The following is a 5,950-nucleotide window of genomic DNA, read 5'->3' as shown; positions in this document are numbered from 1 at the left end:
AATTATTTGAACAGGAGAACGAGGAGGACAAAGAGAAGTTGCAGCATGATCTGAATGAGAATGGAAATCACACCTATGAAAGCCTTATCGACAAGTGGTTTCGATGGTTTCAAACAAGTACGAGGAGATCTAGAATGATGATCAAGCATTTGGAGGAGAGTCAAGAGAATGAGGACTACTTTGAAGATTGGTTTCAAAAGGTGACTAGGCCACATCATTCATCCATTCTTCAACGAATCCTAACATTTAATCCAAATGTGAAATTGATCTCTCATATCCTTACAGACATTCAGGTATATTTTTCAAATTTGGATGTGAGCATACTAGAGACTTTGATTCGTAAATGGTTTCATTGGAAATACTCCTACGCTTGAAAATAAAAATAAAAATCCCTTTCTCAAAAGGGAGTAGGATAGAATAGGAAAATAAAACCAAGCTTGGAAAGTTTTTTTTAAGTTTTGATTTTTAAAATTTGATTTCATTTATTTCTAGGAATTTTGGTGGTGCAGTAAGAGCCACCTCATTCACTAACCATTGGCAGGAACCTACAAATAAAAGGATGTTTGTGAGAAGGAAAACAAGTCGAGTTCAGAGCACTAAAATTTGAGGTTTGAGATCAATTCTTCTTACTATGTTTCAAATTCAAAATTTCAAATGTATAAAGAATTGACAAAACTCCGAAGTATGCTCTCTTCCTGCGCCTTGTTGCGACCTGGAAGATCAGAAAAGGAAATTGAATAAGTTAGCCTTCAAATTTTACAATAAAATCATAGATCTAGATAAATAACTAAGAGATCTAAATTTACTATCCATTCTGAGAATGTGTTTAAATTTTGATCTCCAATCTAGAACACATAATAATATTAAAAAAATACAAAGCATTAAAAACAAATGAAAAAAATAAAAACAGAACAAAACAACGTTTAATTGCGGTGCAGTTTTGAAAATACACGTGAAGGACGATTGTAACACGTAAAGTTTAACAGATTTGAAAGAAGCTTTACCATTAAAGAAAACCTGATTTAGAAAGACCAAAGCCCTCATCTAGGAAATAACCCATTTAATATTTGTTTTTTTTTTCCTTTCATTTACGGAGAAAACTGCTACCGGAAAACAAAGTTTCGGATGAGCAAGATCGAGAAAATTTTCATACTTCAAAGACAATGATTTGATCGGATTTGACATTGTCCATAAGAAGCATTGTGTTTGTGTTGCGCTCATTGGCCATTTCCGAACTTGTAATGAACTGCGGATGTTCTGAGTTTGAACCTGCGGGAGGAGCCATGGTCGATCCTGCCTGTCTGTCTGAAAGGATTTAAGATGGGATTCAGTGCTTGTTGATAACATATTGGAAAGACAAAGAAGAAGCAAAGCGCGCACGACTTTGAGGAAACTGCGTGCCCATCGCCATTTGTATTATTCATCACATGTTCAACTAATAAAGATCTGCACATTTGGATCAAACATTTTGGTTCCATAGATGATGATCAGGATGGTTTTTCCGCCTTTATGACGAGTTTCAGCTCCGCGGCATCCACGATTCGCAATTGAAAATTCGGTGCGCAATTGACAATTTTCTACGGCCGAGCGGTGAACATGTATGACGATATTCCTGCACATAAGGTAGAAGCCATCATGTTAATCGCCAGCAGTGGAAGCTATTCCCATTATCAAGACACTAGAGTCCAGAACGACGCATGTGGATCGCAGAATGAGCAGAAAACATCCTTTTCTGATCTAAAAGTGCCAGTGGAAGTTGGAAAGATCCCCTCTTTTAGGGAAAATCGTGGGCTCAATCATGGAGAAAATCTTGGAATGAGGCAGAAATCCGGCATAAGTAATCTCGAGATTCAGAATCGGCGATGTGAGTGAAGTCGATCTGACCATTGAAGAAAATCAGGGTTCTGTTAGTAAAGTAGAGAAAATATTGCGCCAATTTCTCATGCTAAAATCGGGCTTTTGCAATTATTAACGTAACAATGGCTTTGACATTGATTGAGTTCCGTTTATGTCTCTAAGTTTCTAGCACCCATTAGTGAAACTCTACGATGTAGGGCTGGACTCCAGGCTTCCGCAGTTAGCTTTCCTACGAAGAAGGTTTTCCAGACTTTCAGTGGCCTGAAAGCTGGTGTAGCTTGCGACTCTGAAGCATCCTTCTTTAATCATGAGACAAATGCAGTTTTATGGGTATTCAATTAGAAGGTAAAAATCAACAGATTGTTCAGAAAAGCTAGTTGAGGGGGATTCGGGAGCTGCACGAGGGATTGGACAACCTCTTTTACTAATGATTAAAATGTCTCCTTTGATTCCTGGTTTGCATCTTTATGATATTGCAAATGTGAACGGAATTGCTGCTGAATGAATGGTCGTGATGAATCAAATTATTGCATTGAGATCAGGTTAGCTAGGATCCATGGCCGCCAATGGAATGCAACTGGGTTTACTGCTATGCCTTTTATTGGCTTGTCTTCTCGGCTCTTCCCAGTCTTTGTCTTATTGTAGCCATGGTTGCAAGTCGAAATTCTGTACAGATGCCCTGCTTCTAAGGTATGGGCGATACTGCGGACTGCTTTACAGTGGATGCCATGACGAAGCTCCCTGCGATGGGCTGGACAGCTGCTGCAAAATTCATGACAATTGCGTTGGGGACATCGGTTATTTCAAAGTCAATTGCAATCAGAATCTGCTGAACTGCCTCAGCGCTTACAACAGTTCTGGACAACCTCAGTTCCCAGGCTCCACGTGTAGCATTCACACGGTTATTAATACCATCTTCTTTGCCATCGAGGTAGGCGTGTGGATTGGAAAAGAGCTACCACCCTTACCACCCTTAGCGGCCACAAACGACTTCAACACTTCTACAGGTGTTCATGGCGACTCGTGAAGTTCCAGCTTGATATAGAATTTCAGCGTTAGCGTGTTATAAGTATTGTTACATAAATCCTTTATCCTTCGTGTTTAGATGATAACGGCCATCGATTCTATAAATTAGAGCACAACGAAGAAGGAAATCTGAGATGGTCTTTGAGCGATTGGGTCACTTCTTTGATCGTAAATTTGTTGGTTTAGTAATTCGGGATGGCGCTTCACTTTGTCATTATAAATAAGTTGTGTTTTGGTTACTCATTGATATCTTAATTTCAATTTTTGTATAGTAAAAAAAAAAAAAAGTTTATAATTTCATACTTTGCATTTTATCAATCATGTTGCTGAAACATGATCCGCCAACTTGCATATCGAGTAGCAATGGATGAATAGCCCAGATTCTAGTTGTGACAAGTTACAAGCTGCAAATTCAACATTGAATTATTGGATCTGAGACTCAATGAGGAAAGACTTTTATTTCAGTGCATTGAAGATGTTTTTGAATAAAGGATTGTTGCTGGCAACGCGTACAAAATAAATGATCATTTTAATGAAAAAATAAATGATCATTTTAATGAAAAAATAAATGATCATTTTAATGAAAAAATTGCAAATGGACATTTTTTTTTTTGCTAACTTGTTTTTGTTGGAGTTAAGAACTAGCTCGCAAAGACAACGAATTTTGGCAAATAGAAGACCGAGGAATCATGAATAAAATTGGAAGGCATCAAAAAACTGGAAAATCTTATACCATGGCTTAGCCAAAGAAGATAGACAGAAATTTTAGGTGCAGGAAGGGCGCAATCCTGCAACTCAGAAATTTTATGACAAACTTCACTGTTTCACCCGAATTTCAAATAAGCACAACTTTCTCATACGACATCGGATTTTGACGATTCAAGCGTCGTTGGAAAGGTCTTGGCGAGATCTACACAACGAGAAAGCTTTCAAAATAGTTTGAAACAGTTCAAGATTGACGAAATTGCTGACAAGACATAACAGGTAAAATGAGGCACTAGTTTCGAGACAGGTAAAAATTCTTTTGGTTTTTCTTTCAAGAATTTGTTTCATTAGTACCAATTCTCAGTTTCTTTTTGTAAATGTCATAAATAGCGAGATTGATCACCTCTCTATTATGATAAACTTACATTTTATTGCAGAAAAAGTACTAAGTTTTTGCAGGTTCGAGGAAGATAAACAAATGAGCACAAGCAAACGGTGTCTTTTAAAGACCCCATTTCAAGCATGAGGACATGCTTTCGGATAAGCCAAGGGGGAGAGTGTCATCATATCCATCACTTGCAAGCCTTTTAGATGCCAGTATCTTCATTGCATCCATGCTTCTTTAGTTAATAAACATTCACCTCATTTCCCTTTACATTCGCCATTATACTTCTACTCATTTTCAGTAAATAAAAACTTCATTGCATTCCCACTTCTCTAGTCAATAAAATTTCCATTCCATTTTCCTTTCCATATTTTCAAATAAAACCTTGATAAATTTTCCATTCTATTTTCCTTCACAGTCGTTTTCCTGTCTCTTTCACTAACCTGTAAGCCCATGAATAAAGTCATTCAGCTCCCTTACAAAGCTGAGTCACCCCATTTTCCTTTTCTTCCAAATAAACCCTGCTTCAATGCAAATTTTCCATCTATGGTCCTTCAAAATCATTATTTCATACTCGTGTTAGATGATGGAGGATTCCTTAAGGCCTCCCTTCTAACAAGTCTTGACCCATCGACCTCAGCACCTTATCTGGGATAAAGACTAGAGTCATTATCAGTACCTTGAGGCTTGTATGCCTTAATGACAGGCTCTCTCGCCAGCAATCATGGGAATACACCAATGTCCCTTGATCGTTGGATCTTGCAAGTGGCTCGACATCAGCCCATCTATTCGCACTTCGCAAGATGTACTTAGGCACCTTGGCACTCATTGACATTAACGGTGAGTTTGCCTCGCATTGGTTAACGACATTCATCAATGGTCGGTAATCCAATGACTTCTTTCCATGTTCGACATCGACACATTTATTCACATGGAAAGATTTGTGCCATTGAGTGTTGAAGACTTGAAGACCCAAATTTTGTAGCAGATGAAGACGGTTTCCTTTCATTGTTTTTCAGTTTGTCATGACTTGAGGACAAGTCAATTGTAACTTCTATATTTTATATACCTTCCAAGCCTTATACATTTTCAGCAGCATTTAGCAGCAGATCCCAAACATTCAGCAGAAGATCCAACATCAGATCTAGCAGCAGATGCAGCAACAATAAAAGATTCACTCTTTCGATTTCATCCACCATTTTCACAACCAAGTAAAGAAGACTATGAACAACAGTTTTTGCAGCCACACGTGCACAACTCTCATCCATTTTTGGAAGGGTAAGTTAAGGTATGATATTTTCTAGCTTTTAACCATCAAATTCCTTGAAAAGTTAGAATAATAATTTTTGGAAAAAAATTCACTTCCTTTCCCCTTTCTTTCCCCATTTCACATAACTATCCAAACCATCTGTTTAAGGGGAAAGATACATTTACATACATGCTTTGTCACATTCATATATCACATTCTAAACCCCACTTACCTTCAAAATATATTCACTATTACATGAGCATACAAATGGCTTTGACAAAAGTATTTAAAAGATAATTGGATGCCAATACAATCATGGTTGTTACACAAGAACCAACCATGATGCATTCCTACAACAATACTCTGCAACAAAAATCACATTATCAATATGCAAAGATCATACATGGAATGCAACAAACAAAATATGGTTGAAACACAAGAACCAACCAAATTGCAGTTCATCAAAAACGCTTTGCAAAAGTTAAGTAAATGGTATCATGCAGAGTTTAAGCCAAAGCTCAAATATCGAAAAGTATTGTAATAGATTGCATGAGGACATGCAATACCTTCAGTTTGGGGCAGATGTTGGGCCTCAAAATAGTCCCTATTTTCACTCCATTATTCACCAATATCTTCACATTTTACCTTCATGTCACCTCCATTCCACCTCCATATCATTCCGTTTACCTCATTATTGGGTTATAACTATGCTTTTCCAAAGTTTATTA

The 5,950-nt window shown here is 37.5% G+C and overlaps 1 pseudogene; it reads left to right on the top strand.

The window, feature by feature from the left end:
* Window positions 1-2,413: 2,413 nt before the first annotated feature.
* LOC149207846 (phospholipase A2-alpha pseudogene) lies at window positions 2,414-2,884 on the top strand (annotated as a pseudogene).
* Window positions 2,885-5,950: the final 3,066 nt, after the last annotated feature.

This window comes from Pinus tabuliformis, chromosome 1_2 (assembly GCF_031772625.1).
Source record: "Pinus tabuliformis cultivar Carrire ecotype Pingquan chromosome 1_2, CPIR1, whole genome shotgun sequence".
Classification (NCBI taxonomy): Eukaryota; Viridiplantae; Streptophyta; class Pinopsida; order Pinales; family Pinaceae; genus Pinus; species Pinus tabuliformis.
Note: the sequence above shows the minus strand (reverse complement) of the source record. Positions and strands in the feature narration are given on the sequence as shown.